This window comes from Triticum aestivum, chromosome 3A, assembly GCF_018294505.1.
Source record: "Triticum aestivum cultivar Chinese Spring chromosome 3A, IWGSC CS RefSeq v2.1, whole genome shotgun sequence".
Lineage (NCBI taxonomy): Eukaryota > Viridiplantae > Streptophyta > Magnoliopsida > Poales > Poaceae > Triticum > Triticum aestivum.
The window spans coordinates 444,484,565-444,503,115 of NC_057800.1; positions in this window are offsets into that span (position 1 = coordinate 444,484,565).

Below are 18,551 nucleotides of genomic sequence, written 5' to 3' on the forward strand. Positions count from 1 at the left end.
GCCTGAGTTGGTTTTTCGTGTTTGTGGGAGGAAGAAGAAGAGGATGGGTGCAGGAATAAGTGGAGGAGGGCCACCGTGGGCCCACGAGGTAGGGGGCGCGCCCAGGGGCGATAGGGCGCGCCCTCCACCCTTGTGGCCAGGTGGCAGCTCCCCCCGCGGTAATTTTTGCACCATAAATCCTCAAATATTCCCGAAAAAATCATATTAAATTGGCATGTCATTCTGAGGACTTTTATTTTCGGGACATTTTTATATTGCACGGATAAATCAGGAAACAGACAGAAAAATACTATTTTTACTTTATTTCAACTAAATAACAGAAAGTATAGAGAGGGTACAGAAGGTTGTGCTTCTAGTTTCATCCATCTCATGCTCATCAAAAGGAATCCACTAACAAGGTTGATCAAGTCTTGTTAACAAACTCATTCCAATTAACATGAAACCGGAGAAATTTCGAATAACACTAAGTTACCCCAACGGGGATATGCACATCCCCAATAATAAGGATATCATATTTCTTCTTGACAGTAGGAAGAGGAAATTCAAAACCTCTAAATATAATCAATGGAATTTTTCCGATAGAATTGATACTATGAACTTGAGGTTGTTTCCTCGGAAAGTGTACCGTATGCTCATTACCATTAACATGAAAAGTGACATTGCCTTTGTTGCAATCAATAACAGCCCCTGCAGTATTAAGAAAAGGTCTTCCAAGAATAATAGACATACTATCGTCCTTAGGAATATCAAGAATAACAAAGTCCGTTAAAATAGTAACATTTGCAACCACAACAGGCACATCCTCACAAATACCGACAGGTATAGCAGTTGATTTATCAGCCATTTGCAAAGATATTTCAGTAGGTGTCAATTTATTCAAGTCAAGTCTACAATATAAAGAGAGAGTCATAACACTAACACCGGCTCCAAGATCACATAAAGCAGTTTTAACATAGTTTCTTTTAATGGAGCATGGTATAGTAGGTACTCCTGGATCTCCAATTTCATTGGTATTCCACCTTTAAAAGTATAATTAGCAAGCATGGTGGAAATTTCAGCTTCCGGTATCTTTCTTTTATTTGTAACAATATCTTTCATGTACTTAGCATAAGGATTCATTTTGAGCATATCAGTTAATCGCATACGCAAAAAGATAGGTCTAATCATTTCAGCAAAGCGCTCAAAATCCTCATCATCCTTTTTCTTGGATGGTTTGGGAGGAAAAGGCATGGGTTTCTGAACCCAAGGTTCTCTTTCTTTACCATGTTTCCTAGCAACAAAGTCTCTCTTATCATAACGTTGATTCTTTGATTGTGGGTTATCAAGATCAACAACAGGTTCAATTTCTACATCATTATCATTACTAGGTTGAGCATCATCATGAACATCATCATTAACATTTTCATTAGGTTCATGTTCATTGCCAGATTGTGTTTCAACATCAGACATAGAGATATCATTTGGATTTTCAGGTGGTTCAGTGATAGGTTCACTAGAAGTTTGCATAGTCCTATCATTTTTCTTTTTCTTCCTTTTAGAAGAACTAGGTCCATCAATTTTATTCCTTTGAGAATCTTGCTCAATTATCTTAGGGTGGCCTTCAGGATACAAAGGTTCCTGAGTCATTCTACCAGTTCTAGTAGACACTTTAACAGCATAATCATTTTTCTTACTATTCATTTCATCGAGCAATTCTTTTGGAGCCTTAAGTACTTGTTCTACTTGAGTGGTAACCATAGAAGCATGTTTGCTAACAAGTTTAAGTTCACCTCTAATATTAGCCATATAATCACCCAAGTATTTAATCATATCAGCATCTTGTTTTAATTGTCTACCAAAATAAGCATTGAAGTCTTCTTGCTTAAACATAAAATTATCAAACTCATCCAAGCACTGACTAGCAATTTTAGTAGTAGGGATTTCAGCTTTATCATACCTATAGAGATAATTTACCTTTACTACCTGTCTCGGGTTATCGGGTTCAGGAGGTTCTTCAATAAATAAAGGATTAAGATCATATGTTTCTTCAATAGGCGGTAAATTAAGACCATGCATTTCTTCAATAGGAGGTAAATTCTTAACATCTCCAGCTTTAATACCTTTTTCTTTCATAGATTTCTTTGCCTCTTGCATATCTTCGGGACTGGGAAATAGAACACCTCTCTTCTTCGGAATTGGTTTAGGAATAGGCTTATTAATTGGAGCAGGAGCTGGCTCAGGAGGTGCCCAATTATTTTCATTTGTCAACATATTATTCAATAAGATTCCAGCTTCATCCGGTGTTCTTTCCTAAAAAGAGAACCAGCACAACTATCCAGGTAATCTCTGGAAGCAGTGGTTAGTCCATTATAAAAGATATCAAGTATTTCATTTTTCTTAAGGGGATGATCAGGCAAAGCATTAAGTAACTTGATAAGCCTCCCCCAAGCTTGTGGGAGACTCTCTTCTTTAATTTGCACAAAGTTGTATATTTCCTTTAAAGCAGCTTGTTTCTTATGAGCAGCGAAATATTTACAGAGAAGTAATAGATCATATCCTGGGGACTACGCACACAACCAGGACCAAGAGAATTAAACCATATCTTAGCATCACCTTTTAATGATAACGGAAATATTTTGAGGATATAAAAGTAGCGGGATCTCTCATTATTAGTGAACAGGGTGGCTATATCATTTAATTTAGTAAGATGTGCCACAATAGTTTCATATTCATAGCCATGAAAAGGATCAGATTCAACCAAAGTAATTATATCAGGATCAACAGAGAATTCATAATCCTTATCAGTAACACAGATAGGTGAAGTAGCAAAAGCAGGGTTAGGTTTCATCCTAGCATTTAGAGATTGCTTATTCCATTTAGCTAATAACCTTTTGAGCTCATATCTATCTTTGCAAGCTAAAATAGCTAAAGAAGCTTCTTGATCAAAAACATAACCCTCAGGAATAACAAGTGATTCTTCATCATCACTTTCATCATTATAATCAGATTCCATATTTACAATATCTCTAGCCCTAGCAAGTTGTTCGTCAAGAAATTCACCAAGTGGCACAGTAGTATCAAGCATAGAAGTAGTTTCATCATAAGTATCATGCATAGTAGAAGTAGCATCATCAATAACATGCGACATATCAGAACGAATAGCAGAAGCAGGTGTAGGTGTCGCAAATTTACTCATAACAGAAGGTGAATCAAGTGCAGAGCTAGATGGCAGTTCTTTACCTCCCCTTGTAGTTGAGGGATAGATCTTGGTTTTTGGATCTCTCAAGTTCTTCATAGTGTCCAGCAGATATAAATCCCAAGTGACTCAAAGAATAGAGCTATGCTCCCTGGCAACGGCGCCAGAAATTAGTCTTGATAACCCACAAGTATAGGGGATCGCAACAGCTTTCGAGGGTAGAGTATTCAACCCAAATTTATTGATTCGACACAAGGGGAGCCAAAGAATATTCTCAAGTATTAGCAGCTGAGTTGTCAATTCAACCACACCTGGAAAGTTAGTATTTGCAGCAAAGTGTTTAGTAGCAAAGTAATATGATAGTGGTGGTAACGGTAACAAAAGAGTAATGAAAGAAAAGTAATATTTTTGGTATTTTGTAGTGATTGTAACAATAGCAACGGGAAAGTAAATAAGCGTAAACCAGTATATGGAAAGCTCATAGGCATCAGATCAGTAATGGATAATTATGCCGGATGTGGTTCATCATGTAACAGTCATAACATAGGGTGACATAGAACTAGCTCCAATTCATCAATGTAATGTAGGCATGTATTCCGAATATAGTCATACATGCTTATGGAAAAGAACTTGCATGACATCTTTTGTCCTACCCTCCCGTGGCAGCGGGGTCCTAATGGAAACTAAGGGATATTAAGGCCTCCTTTTAATAGAGTACCAGAACAAAGCATTAGCACATAGTGAATACATGAACTCCTCAAACTACGGTCATCACCGGTAAGTATCCCGATTATTGTCACTTCGGGGTTAACGGATCATAACATATAATAGGTGACTATAGACTTGCAAGATAGGATCAAGAACTCTCATATATTGATGAAAACATAATAGGTTCAGATCTGAAATCATGGCACTCGGGCCCTAGTGACAAGCATTAAGCATAGCAAAGTCATAGCAACATCAATCTGAGAACATAGTAGATTCTAGGGATCAAACCCTAACAAAACTAACTCGATTACATGATAAATCTCATCCAACCCATCACCGTCCAGCAAGCCTACGATGGAATTACTCACGCACTGCAGTGATCACCATGAAATTGGTGATGGAGGATGGTTGATGATGACGACGACGACGAATCCCCCTCTCCGGAGCCCCGAACGGACTCCAGATCAGCCCTCCCGAGAGGTTTTAGGGCTTGGCGGCGGCTCCGTATCGTCAAACGCAATGATTTCTTCTCCTCTATTTTTTTCTCCTCGAAAGCAAATATATAGAGTTGGAGTTGGAGTCGGGAGGTCTCCAGGGGCCCCACGAGGTAGGGGGCGCGCCCTAGGGGGGGGGCGCCCTCCACCCTCGTGGACAAGGTGTGCCCCCCCTGGTCTTCATCTTTGGCGAGGATTTTTTATTATTTATTGTAAGATATTTAGTGGAGTTTCAGGTCATTCCGAGAACTTTTGTTTTCTGCACATAAAACAACATCATGGCAATTTTGCTGAAAACAACGTCAGTCCGGGTTAGTTCCATTCAAATCATACAAGTTAGAGTCCAAAACAAGGGCAAAATTGTTTGGAAAAGTAGATACGACGGAGACGTATCAGTGATGATGATGGCGATGATTTCCCCCTCTGGGAGGGAAGTTTCCCCGGCAGAACAACCCCGCCAGAACCCTAGATTGGTTCCGCCAAGGTTCCGCCTCGTGACGGCGGAGTTTCATCCGAGAAGATAGCTTATGATTATTTTCCCATCGGAAGAGTCCATATAGCAGAAGATGGTCACCGGAGGGCCACCAGGGGGCCCACGAGGTAGGGGGCGCGCCCAGGGGGTAGGGTGTGCCCCCCACCCTCGTGGGCAGGGTGTGGCCCCCCTGGTGAAGTTCTTGCGCTCAATGTTTTTTATATATTTGGAAAACATCATCCGTGAAGTTTTAGGACTTTTGGAGCTGTGCAGAACAGGTCTCTAATATTTGCTCCTTTTCCAGCCAGAATCAATGCTGCCGGCATTCTCCCTCTTTATGTAAACCTTGTAAAATAAGAGAGAATAGGCATAAGTATTGTGACATAATGTGTAATAACATCCCATAATGCAATAAATATTGATATAAAAGCATGATGCAAAATGGACGTATCAGCCATCCATTTCGAGTATGACGGCGCCTCCACGCTGTTCTTCAAGGTCTTCGATGAGGAAGGCTGCCGCCTGGATTGCTGCCCCGGAGGAGACCGTCAGCATGGCGAGGCGACAGGCGCAGGGCCCACCGATAGCTCCTCCAGTGGCAGCGGCGCCTCCTGGGAGTCCAGCGACTCTCTCGAGGCTAGCAAGTCTCCAGAGTCGAGCGACGACTCCTACATGCCCCCGAGCTCTCGCCATGCTTGGGACATGGCACCAACCTCCGGCTGGCGTCGACGCTGATCTAGATGGGGTTGGCGCCGGCCTCACGTGGCCCACTGTTGATGATGGCATCGGCGGTGGTGCCCGTAGTCGAGGCTTCTTGGAGCTATTCTCCTTTTGTTCCCTGCGAGGAATCGAAACGAACCTCGTGGGGGTATGTAAAAAACCTGTAATGCTTTTGTTCCAATGTTTACTGTCATGAGATTGCGGCTGCGTGTCTCGCTCTGGCATTGCTCCCCCCTTTACGTTCTCATGGTAGCTTAGCGCTCTATGCCGGCAGGTCCCAGTCCCCAGGCAAGCTTTGACCGTCGGTGGTATGCTAGGTCGTGATGCCGTGGTCAAGGCCAGGAGGTGAGCGGCCCAAGGTCCGGTAAGAGCTCCCGAGGCGCGATGCTCAAGAGGTCCCCCTTGGCGTGCAAGCAGCTTCCTGAAGGCCGAAAAGGAAGGCGGCATTGCCGGAGCAAGGCCGCGAGAGCAAAAAATCCCAGACTGCGGCACTGTGCTAACACTAACAACTGACTTATCTTAGCGAGCCTGAGGTGATTCCTTGCGCAACACCCGATTCGTGCTTCAGTGGCGATGCTACTAGGTAGGGCTCACGCCGGTCTCCCCTTTCCTCGCTCATCTGAATGCTCTGCGTCCTCGGGTCCTGACCCTCGAGCGAGGCTCAGCCGCCGTTGGTATGCCAGGTTGCGATGCCGTGGTCAAGGCCAGGGGGTGAGGGCTGGAGAGTTAGTAAGAGCTCCTGAGGTGCGATGCTCAGGAGCCCCCCTTTGACACGCAAGCCATCACGCAAAAATGGGGCAGCTGGTGGGGGCCACCCATAGTTAAGCTCTGTAGATTCTAGCGAGTTAGTCCGGAAGGAGAACAGAACCCATAATCGTGTGTGCTATCCTACCGCTGATCTTTCCACAAGAAGATGAAGGCACTCAGGACCTGGTGAGGTGATGTTCGTAGATCAGGCCGCGAGCCAGAGCTCGATCTCTCAGATTTTCCAGCGTTGCAGGGACGGACCCATGCACAAGCATCGTGGCAGCATGCGTAGCCCCCGTGCGGAATAAATAGGAGGCCGGTCAGCAACGTGGGAGGTCGCGAAGGGTAATAAACAATTAGGTGAGCAAGTGATAATCATAAGTTAGCCTAAGGAGGAGGTAATGCTAGTCTAGATAGATGCAAGAATGATACATGCCGCAGGGACGGACCCACGTGGCCTGGGGATAATGCAGTCCGAGGGGCGCCCCAGCAGAACAACTGGAAGATGTAAGAAAGATACATGCTGCAGGGACAGGCCCACGCGGTCTGGGGATGATGCGGGCGAAGGGGCGCCCCCAACAGAGTAAACCGGAAGATGTCACTTGGCACCGCTGCTGGAGAGATGTTGGATCAGCTGAAGATGCGTGTTGAGGAAGTTGCTCCTCACGAGCCTCCGGGGTCCTGAACCTCGGGAGGCTCATGAAGAACCATCGCCATCTTCGCCAGGACCGCGTGGTGCCTAGCCGCTTGAGCCGGCATGATGCTTCGCAGGCAACGCTAGAAGGTGACAGCCGCGTTCGGCAAGCCAAAAGGCATGCGAACGTAGCTGTGAGGTGGGCCCTCGCACCAACCAATGTGCGAAGGCCAGAAGCGCTCCTGGGATGCGGCCCTGTTGAGCCCTGGAAAGTTGACGCAGACGCGCAACTCGTTGTCCGCGCATGGCTCTCGCTTCCTGAAGCTCCTCGGTCGTCTTGGTGATGAACTCCTGAGCACCGGGCACCCTGTGCGTGGTGCCCTTGTGAGGGAAGTGTGCGATGAAGCATGCCTCCATGTGGTTCCTGAGCGCCTTCGTCGTGACGTTGGCTAAGTCAGAGGCCCTCCAAAAGAGAGTCCCCGAGCCCAGCCCGAGGAGGGCGCCGAGCGCGCCTTCCTATGCGAGGGAGGGAGGCACCCATCTATGGGCGCAGATCCTGAGGTGGTGTGGCTGGAGATTCTGCCCTCCTGAGGCTCTTTGCCGAGTAGCTTCTTCTTCTTCTTGGGGATGGCCTCAGGGGGGTAAAGGGCGCCTTCGTTGTCTGGGTCTTCGATTGCCGTAGCCTGGTAGGCGCGCTCGAGAGAGCACACCGTGTCCTTCTCCTCGTAGGAGATCGTGATGATGTCGCAGTTCCCTGGTATCTTGAGGACGTTATAGCCATGGTGGGTCACCGCCATGAACTTGGCCTATGCCGAATACCCTAGGATGGCATTGTACGAGAGGCGGATGTGGGCGACGTCGATGTCGATGAGCTCAGTGCGGTTGTTGTCGCGTTGGTCGAAGGTGACAAGGAGGCGGATCTACCCTATCGGGGTGGTGGATCCATCGGTCACTCTGGAGAAGAGCTTGGTGGGCTGCAGCTGATCATATGGCACTTGGAGGCGGTCGAATATCTTGATGGAAAGGACATTGAGCCCTGCACCACCATCGATGAGGGTCTTGGTGACAAGGACATTGCTAATGACGGGCGAGCAAAGAATCGGGAGGGCGCTGGTGGTTGCTGCGCACTTGAGCTGGTCGGACGAGCTGAAGGTGATGGTGCACTTGGACCACCTGAGCGGACGTGTGGCCTCGAGCCTGGGGAGGGCCGCGTTCACCTCACGAGTGAACTGCTTGAAGATGCGCTGGGAGGCTGGGGCCTGAGTGCCACCCAAGATGCAGGTGTCAGATTTCGGGTTCCGGCAGACCCTTGAGGTTCGAACACTGGGGTGCGCGCGGAGATTTCGCCTTCTACCTCCCTACACCCCACCGCCACGCTAAGATCTAAGCTATGGAAAGAACAGCACAAGAGACACGAAGTTTATACTGGTTCGGGCCACCGTTGTGGTGTAATACCCTACTCCAGTGTGTGGTGTGGTGGATTGCCTCTTGGGCTGATGATGATGAGCAATACAAGGAAGAACAACCTCGCGAGGGTCTGCTCTTGGCTGGGGCGATGAACTGCTGGGAGGAGTTCAACCACCCTTCTCTCTCTCTCTCTCTCTGTGATGCTACTCGATCCGATCCCAGCTTGTTTCTGGGTTGGCCGATTCTAGATCCCCTCTACCCTGGGGGTGGCTAGTCCTATTTATAGGCAAAGGCCCTGGGCCTCTTCCCAAATATTGAGCGGGAAGGGCGCCAACAATTGGCCATTTTGAAGGGGAACATCTGGTACACTTATCCTGACTAAAGTTGGTCTTCGCCTGCCAAAGGCTCTGGCGGTGACGCTGGCTTGGGCTCCACAATGACTTCCTCCCCGCCGTTGGGCTGGTCTTGGTCTTGTTGCACCGAAACGGGTGCCTTTGCTTGATGCTCTCGCCTGCGCTTGCTCCCTTTGCACCAAAGAGGAAAGGAGGACACTGCGCGGGCTGGCACCCGCCTGGCACCCTTGGTCTTCATGGCTTGCGTCACGGGCACCTCGTGAGGTACCCCGCCTTGATCTCTCCGCCTCCTTGCGAGCCAGCCTGATGAGGCCGTGCCTGAGGAAGCTCTGTGTCGTCCGCCCCATGAGGCTTGACCCCTCGCGAGGGTCTTGGGTCTATGTTGATGAAGATGGGCCGTGCTGGGCCCCTCCTCGAGCCACGCCACAGGCCATAGGCAGGCAAGTCTGGGGACCCCCGTTCCCAGAACACCGACAGTAGCCCCCGGGCCCAAGGCGCGCCCGGACTTGGCCGTGCAGGGAGGCGAAAGGGCAAGAGCGAAGCGCCGCGGGCCCTAACAGCCTAGGGCCTTGGGTGCCGCGTGGCGGTTGATTGGACGTGGGCGTCTCCACTTCCCCACGGCGCCTCGGCGACTGCACGGATTGGACAAGTCCCTGCATGCAAAGCGGGTCATGATTACCTGCGATCGTGGGGGCCGACGGTTGGCCCTCGCCGGTTATAAGTACGGATCGGCGCACGCCCTTCCAGTTCATTCCCCCTTGCTTCTCCTTCTCCTTCATGGCCCCGTCGAGGAGGTTCTCGGCCACAGAGAAGGGGAAGGCTCGCCAGGTTGAGCCTGCCTCTCCCCCGCCCAAGCGCGGCGGAGGGTGCCCTCGCAAACATCCTGTGGCCACCACGGAGCTCCCCGCAGCCGTGGAGACGATTTCCAGCACGGTGACGGGCGTACTGCTGCATCTTGGCACGCGCTTCGGTCGCGCGTTCCCCTAGGCCGCGCTTTCGCGCTGTAGAGGTGCTGCCGGAGTTCGTTGTGTGGTCGGCGGAGCCAACTAGCACCCGACTTCAACTTCCTTGCTTCCTCCTCGGCGAGCTCCCGGCCGGCGCCCCGGGCGACCTCTGGCTTCAGGCAGACGGCTGCTGCAGCCGGGCCTCATGGGCTTCACTGGAGGTCTCCGCAGCCGGGAGCCTGGCCTTGACCCGCGGTTGGCAGACGTTTGCCCACGCACGCGGCCTGAGCTGTCGGTGCACCCTGCACTTCAAGTTTGACGGTGATGCCACTCTCTACGTGAGGGTGTTTGGGGAAGATGGTCGCCGCGCAGGGTGCTGCCCCGAGGACGACGACCGCGGCCGAGAACCCAGCCTCGGTGATGATGGAGAGGACAACACTCGTGTGATTGGCGGCGCTCAGGGTTCCCCAAGCTTCACCGGTTCTTCTTCAGGTGGCGACTCTTCTAGCGGTGGCCGCGGTCAGCCTCCATGCCGTCGTACCTGCTTGGGAGGTGGTAGCGTGTCTGCTCGCCGTCGCGCCTCGGTGAAGCGCGAGAGGGAGTCTGCCTGAGCCCCGGAGGCAGCTCGAGTCTTCCCTGCAGGCCGGTGTGAGGCGAGCTGCGCCTGATTTGTTCTTTCTTTTCCTTTTTCCTGCGTAAAAAGACAGTAGCGTGAAGCCCCGCGGGGGCGTGTTTGGGTTATTGCTGTTAATCATCGCTTTGCTTCCGTTATCGTGCCTTCCGGCTACGTGCCCGCGCGTGGATAGTTCCCGGCCCCAGCCGTGGGGGGGGGGGCGACCGACCCAGGCCCTGTGTTCGTGTCGCGGTGCCCGTGGGGCACGGACTGGAGGGGTGCTCCTGTAATGGACCCAGGTCGCGAAACCTTTGAACGACTAGGACAGGAACACTCGCGAGGGCGCTCGGCTGCCCCCCTCGCGAGGCCTTGCATAAGAGAAATCGAGGCAGGAGAGTGAAAAGTCGACGAACCACGAGCCAAAGACGGCAACAGCTTCAATAAAACTTCGAATGAGAATGAACAAGCCAACTGCAGAAAGCAAATGAAAAAGCCGCGTCCGGCACCTAATCTAGTCTTCGACGTCTTCTCACCAGCGCGGAGCTAAGTGCTGCCACTGGGCATGGGAGGGAGCCCCAGGGCCTGAGGCCTGCGCTCCTGAGACTCCGGGGCGTGTACAGCCCCAACTCATTATTACGTGAGAGTGTCACGGGCGGCGAGCTTCACAGGCGTTGGCCTTCTTCACAGGCTCCGGGCCTTTCTTGGGGGAAGCAGGCTTCAGGGCATTTGCCCTCTTCACAGGCTCCGGGCCCTTTCCAAAACACGACAGCTTCACAGGCATTCGCCTTCTTCACAGGCTCTGGGACTTTTCCAAAACGCGACAGCTTCACAGGCATTCGCCTTCTTCACAGGCTCTGGGCCTTTTCCAAAATGCGACAACTTCACATGCATTCGCCTTCTTCACAGGCTCTGGGCCTTTTCCAAAATGCGACAGCTTCACAGGCATTCGCCTTCTTCACAGGCTCTGGGCCTTTTCCAAAACGCGATAGCTTCACATGCATTTGCCTTCTTCACAGGCTCTGGGCCTTTTCCAAAATGCGACAGCTTCACAGGCATTCGCCTTCTTCACAGGCTCTGGGCCTTTTTAGGGGTAGAACCTCCGGAGGTGCTGGATGTTCCATGCGTTCTGGACCGGCACCCCCTCCTGAATCTCCAAGCGCGCGAAGCCGGGCCTGGAAACATGAACAACCTTGAACGGGCCCTCCCACATGGGAGAGAGCTTGTGCAGTCCCTCCCTGGAGAGAACCCGCCTGAGCATGAGGTCTCCTACCTCGAGAGTTCTGGGGCGGATGTTGCGGCAGTGATATCGTCGCAGTGCTTGTTGGTACCTCGCCGCTCGCAGCGCGGCTTCTCGGCGACGTTCCTCCCCCAGCACGAGGTCCATCCCCCGCATGGCGTCTTGCTACGCCTCGTCGAACGCCAGGACCCGCGCGGAGCAACGTCTGACCTCGTGACGGAGGACCGCTTCGGCTCCATAGACCAGGAAGAACGAGGTCTCTCTAGTCGGCTTGGTCGCGGTTGTGCGGATGGACCACAACACGGACTGAAGCTCGTCGTACCAACCTCTGCCGCAGGCCTCCAGCTTCTTCTTGAACGTCCTGGTCTTGAGGCCCCTCAGGACCTCTGCGTTGGCTCACTCGTCCTGGCCGTTGCTTCGGGGGTGCGCCACCGAAGCATAGCATATCTACGTTCCAAGGTTAGCACAGTATGTTTTGAAGAGGTTACTGGTGAACTGCGAACCGTTGTCTATGATGATGCGGTTTGGCACCCCGAACCGGCTCACGATGCCCCTGATGAACTTGACCGCGGAACCCGCGGGGATGGTGCGGACGGCCTCTACTTCAGCCCACTTGGTGAACTTGTCCACGGCGACGTAGAGGTAGCGGTAGCCCCCTGGCGCCCGAGGAAACGGGCCCAGGATGTCCAGCCCCCAGACTGCGAATGGCCACGAAAGGGGTATAGTCTGCAGGCCTCCTGCCGGCTGATGGATTTGCTTGGCGTGGAACTGGCAGGCCTCACAAGCTTTCACCAGTTCGACGGCGTCATTGAGTGCGGTGGGCCAATAAAACCCACTGCGGAACGCCTTGCCGACGAGGGTCCGTGATGATGAATGATGTCCACAGTCTCCGCCGTGTATATCTTCCAGCAGTTCCTTTCCTTGCTCCCTGGAGATGCAGCGCAGGGATACATCGTTTGGTCGCTTCCGGTAGAGCTCTCCATCCTTGATGCAGTATGCCGTGGCCTGCCGTGCCACACGCTCCGCTTCCTCCTCCTTCTCCGGCAGGGTCCCTTGTGTTAAGTAACTCCGGAGCTCCGTGATCCAGCACCCCTCCTGAGGTTCCATCGTCAGGAGCAGGCGTGCTCCTGAGGCCGGGCCACAGACCGGGGCTCCTGAGGCAGGTGGCTGGGGGAGCTCCTCCCGAGGCTGAGCCGTGTTTGACAATGACGGCAGGGCTGAGGGCTTGAAGAGCCGCTCCTCGAAGACGCCAGGCTCCTGAGGTAACCGCCTGGACGCCCGTTTGGCGATGTCGTCGGCCTCCTGATTGGTGCCACGGGGCACATGCTGCAACTCCAACCCCCAGAACTGCTTCTCCATCCTGCGGACCTCCGCAAGGTAGGCTTCCATGTGCTCATCTTTCGGCTCGTACACCTTGTTGGAGAAATTGACAAGGAGCTGCGAATCGCCCTTGATGGTGAGGCGTTTCACCCCCAGGGCAGCTGCGGCCTTCAAGCCCGCTATTAAACCTTCATACTCCGCTATGTTGTTGGAGACCTTTTCACCTTGCTGGAAACAGAGCTGTACAGCGTAGTAGAGCTTGTCCTGAGTGGGCGATATAAGCACCGCCCCAGCCCCAGCGCCATGCCTGGAGAACGCCCCATCGAAGTACATGACCCAGCCTTCTGGCGCCTCGCTTCCCGGGGAGAGGGACCGATCCTCGTCGGCCTTGAGGCCTGGTGCCTCCGTCCATTCTGCCACAAAATCCGCTAATGCTGCTCCCTTGATGACTCTGGTCGTGCTGAATTCGAGCTGAAACGCTTGCAGTTCTATGTTCCACTCAGCGACCCTTCCAGCTGAGTTAGGGCTCCTGAGCACTCTCTCCAGGGGGTATGACGAGACGACCTTGATGGGGTGACCCTGAAAATAGTGCCGCAGCTTGCGCGAGGCCACCAGTAGCGCGAGGAGGAGCTTCTGAGGCATGGGGTACCGTGCCCTCGCGTCCCGCAACACCGTGCTGACGAAGTACACTGGGTGCTCAACGAGGTTGGGTGCGTCAGTGCTGGTGGCGCCCTCCGGAGACCATGGCGCCTCCTGAGGCGATGAGGCCTCCTGAGGCTGGCCATCTGGGAGAGGGGCCTCTTCCGCCTCCGGTGCACTCCTCTGCGGCGGCTGATCCTCCTCAGCCGCTGGTGGCGGTTTCTGTGGGCCTTCCTTGTTCCTGTTTTGCCTTGTCCCGGGCTGCTGCTGTGGTTTTGATTCGACGCTCCTCCCTAACCGCCACCAGGGCTGCGCTGGCGGAGTAGGGAGTGGCGGCGAGGTAAAGCACCAGGGGCTCTTGAGGGCGCGGAGCCACCATGACCGGAGGGCTGGTCAGGTATCTCTTGAGATCCTGGAACGCCTTGTCGGCCTCTTCAGTCCATTCAAAGGGCCCCTTTTTCTTCATTAGCTGGAAGAAGGGCAGCGCTCGCTCCCCCAACTTGGAGATGAAGCGCCCTAGCGCGGTCACGCGCCCAGTGAGCTTCTGCATTTCTCTGAGGGTCTTTGGCGGGCTCATGTCCTCGACCGCCTTGACCTTTTCCGGGTTAGCCTCGATGCCTCGGTGGGACACGAGGAAACCCAAGAGCTTGCCCGAGGGGACTCCGAACACACACTTCTCTGGGTTGAGCCGCAGGTTCACTGCGTTGAGGCTCGCGAAGGTTTCCTCCAGGTCTTGTATCAGGGTCCTGGCCTCCCGAGACTTCACCACAATGTCATCGACGTAAGCCTCAACATTCTTCCCGAGCTGCGGGCCCAAGGTGATGTGCATCAGCCGCTGAAAGGTCGCCCCTGCGTTACGCAGCCCGAATGGCATGCATGTGTAGCAGTACACCCCACACGGGGTTAGGAAGGCTGTCTTTTCGACGTCTTCTACCGCCATCTTGATCTGGTGATACCCAGAGAAGGCATCCAAGAAGCATAGCAGGTCGCATTCTGCGGTGGAATCGACGATCTGGTCGATGCGGGGGAGCGGGAACGGATCTTGCGGGCATGCCTTGTTGAGGTTGGTGAAGTCGACACACATGCGCTCCTTCCCTCCCTTCTTTGGCACAACGACAGGGTTGGCCAACCAATCCGGGTATCGGACCTCGCGAATGACCCCAGCGGCTTCTAGTTTGCGGGTCTCTTGGACGATGAAGGCCTGCTTTTCTGTGGACTGCCGCCTTGCCTTCTGCTTCACAGGGCGCACGTTGGGGCACACGTTGAGGTGATGCTCGATTACGCTCCTAGGGATCCCCGCCAACTGGTCAGGCTCCCAAGCGAATACCTTCTTGTTTGCGCGCAGGAACCTGACCAGGGCCTCCTCCTGCTCGGGCTCGAGGTTGGCGCCTATGGTGAAAGTGGCATTGGTGGACCCGTCCTCATCGACGGGTATCTGCTTGGTTTCTGCCTTGTCTTGGGTGAACAACTGTTTCTTCTTGGCGGGTGCAGCCCCCTTGGGCTCGGGGGTCTCCGAGTCGGCGGGCTGTGCCGACGCCGCCGTCTTGAAGGCGAGCTTGAGCACTCGCAGCGCGTCTCCGGTGTCCCCGTGCACGGTGAGGACACCGCTGCTCCCGGGCATCTTCATGAGGTTGTACGCCGGGTGCGTCGCGGCCATGAACTGGGCCAGCGCTGGGTAGCCGAGGATGGCGTTGTAGGGGAGGCCGATGGGGGCGATGTCGAAGTCGACCAGCTCCGTGCGGAAGTTGTTGTAGGTGCCGAAGGTTACTGGGAGCCGGATCTGTCCCAAGGAGCTGGATGATCCGCCCCCAACGCCTGAGAAGGGCCGGCTGGGTTGCAGCCGTTCCAGGGGTATGCAGAGGAGGTTGAAGGCCTCAACCGAGAGCACGCTGAGGCCCGCACCGCCATCGATGAGAGTTCTGGTGACGGCCACCTGGCAGATGGTGGGGGTGCACAGCATGGGGAGCGCACCCGAGCAGGCCGAGTTGGAGGGGTGGTCCTCCGAGCTGAAGGTCAGGCCGGCCTTGGGCGCCGCCCGGTCCGGGAGAGCCCCCTGCCGCGTGGAAGCGGCGCTGACCCGGCGGATGAACGGCTTGACGTGGTGACTTGTAGGCGGCGCCTGCGAGCCGCCCAGGAGGGCCGCGACGACCGGGGGTGTTGGTGTAGCGTGGTGGGCGGGGAAGAGGCTGCGGAGCTCTTCCCAAGAGGCCACGGAGGCTGCCGGCAGGTGGAGCAGCCATGCGCGCGGAGCGCCGGTGATGGCCGTGGGGAGCCAGTTGGCCATGACCCTATCGTCACCTCCAGCTTTGAGGATGGCCTCCTCGTACGCCAGCAAGAAGGCCAGCGGATCAGTCGCGCCGCTGTAGCGCGGCGGCGTCGTTGGCTTGAACTTGTCCGGCCACCGTACCCGTTGCAGGGCTGGGGCCAGGGCTCGGAGCCCCCTGGCCCCCGTGCTGGTGCCGGCGGCCGGAGCGGGCGACGCGGTACTCATCGCGAGGCAGGTCGTGGCGGTAGTGGAAGGGAAAACTCCGGTGCACACCTACCTGGCGCGCCAAATGTCAGATTTCGGGTTCCGGCAGACCCTTGATGTTCGAACACTGGGGTGCGCATGGAGATTTCGCCTTCTACCTCCCTGCGCCCCACCGCCACACTAAGATCTAAGCTATGGAAAGAACATCACAAGAGACACGGAGTTTATACTGGTTCGGGCCACCGTTGTGGTGTAATACCCTACTCCAGTGTGTGGTGTGGTGGATTGCCTCTTGGGCTGATGATGATGAGCAATACAAGGAAGAACAGCCTCGCGAGGGTCTGCTCTTGGCTGGGGCGATGAACTGCTGGGAGGAGTTTAACCACCCTTCTCTCTCTCTCTCTGTGTGTGATGCTACTCGATCCGATCCCAGCTTGTTTCTGGGTTGGCCGATTCTAGATCCCATCTACCCTGGGGGTGGCTAGTCCTATTTATAGGCAAAGGCCCTGGGCCTCTTCCCAAATATTGAGCGGGAAGGGCACCAACAATTGGCCATTTTGAAGGGGAACATCTGGTACACTTATCCTGACTAAAGTTGGTCCTCGCCTGCCAAAGGCTCTGGCGGTGACGCTGGCTTGGGCTCCACAATGACTTCCTCCCTGCCGTTGGGCTGGTCTTGGTCTTGTTGCACCGAAATGAGTGCCTCTGCTTGATGCTCTCGCCTGCGCTTGCTCCCTTTGCACCAAAGAGGAAAGGAGGACACTGCGCGGGCTGGCGCCCGCCTGGCACCCTTGGTCGTCATGGCTTGCATCACGGGCACCTCGTGAGGTACCCCGCCTTGATCTCTCCGCCTCCTTGCGAGCCAGCCTGATGAGGCCGTGCCTGAGGAAGCTCTGTGTCGTCCGCCCCGTGAGGCTTGACCCCTCGCGAGGGTCTTGGGTCTGTGTTGATGAAGATGGGCCGTGCTGGGCCCCTCCTCGAGCCACGCCGCAGGCCGCAGGCAGGCAAGTTTGGGGACCCCCGTTCCCAGAACACCGACAGCAGGCGATGGCGCGAGGCTCCTAGAAGCCCCTATCCCCCTCGTCCTGATGGTGGTCGTCGTTCCTTCTTGGTGATGGTGGCAGTAGAGGGAGGCCAGCATTGCCTTGAGGGCGGTCCTCACGAGGCTGGTCTCTCCAGGCGCCCTCACGAGGCTGGCCTTGCAAGCGATCCTCATGAGGCTGCTCATTCCACTCCTGGCGGGGGCCGCGGTCGTCCCAACGTCCTCTACTTCTGCCTCCTCCGTGGCTGTAGCCTTAATCGTTGCGCTCAGGGCGATGGACGAGGCACCCGTCGCGGATGGCCCTGAGCTCCTGACAGTCATTGGTGTTGTGGCTGTGTACGTTCTGGAAGATGCAAAATGGACAGCTGCCCTTGGACGACTCTGGGTGGTCGCAGCCGCGCTTCATCTCTGGTTCAGCCGCAAGCATGACAGCCCCCCTGCGCTTCATGTCCTTGGCCTTGGCCTTCTTCTCTTCTGGGTCGGCCGCTGGGAGTTCAAAGAGGGAGAGGCACCCTTCCTTGGCTCTCGCTCACTTGGTAGCCATGTTGAACATCTCCAGAGCCGTTCACATGTCCTCATGGATGGCGAGATCCTCCTTCATCTTGACATCGCGGATGCCATCGGAGAACGCCGAGATGATGGCTTCTTCTGAAACCTTGGGGATCTTGAGGCGAACGCTGTTGAAGCGCTGGATGTATTTCTGGAGGGTCTCCCCCGGCTGCTGCTTGATGCGCCGCAGGTCACCTGCAGCAGGCGGGCAGTCGTGAGTGCCCTGGAGGTTGGCGACAAAATGCTCGTGCATGTCTCCCCAGGAGGAGATCGAACCCGCGGGCAGATTCAAGAGCCACGAGCGTGCGCCATCCTTGATAGCCATGGGGAACCAGTTCGTCATGACCTTCTCAGCACTGCTGGCCGCCTCTATGCTCGCTCGTAGAGCTGCAGGAACTCCACAGGGTCAGGGGTGCTGTTGTAATGTGGAGGCATGTCAGGCTTGAACTTGCCTGGCCAGACTACGCTGTGTAGCTCAGTGGTGAAGGCGCGACAGCCTACTATGGTCAGCGGAGCTCGTCGTGGAGGTGGATCCTGGTCTTGGTGCTCATGCGCCACCACTGCAGGCGGCGCGCGGTCTTGACGTGGTGGTGGAGGGAGCGCTGGAGCACCTTCTTGCGGCTGTTGGACCTCCCAGCAGCTTTCCTCTTCGCGTGCGGGCGCCCGGCATGGTGGGTCACGCCACGGGGCCGCGTGTCTTGGGCCAAGGGCGATGTCCTGACAGGGAGGTGGAGGAGGCGCTCCATGGGCTACATCGCCCGCAGCAGGCGGCGGACGAGGTAACGAGAGGGACGGTGCAGTAGAGCCCCCAGCCGCACTGACTAGCTCGGCGATGCGGTCTGACCAGTCTTCGTAGAGGTCGTCGACTGGGCGGTAGCACAGGAGCTCATGCGCCATGAGCAATGCAGCCTGCGCGTTCGCTGGACCATGACGAGCATGGGATGACGAGCCGGCCGGAGTCAGCGATGGGGTGGCGGTGCGTCCTTCCCACCGCACGGAGGGGTGCTGCGACGAAGCTTGCTGCTCA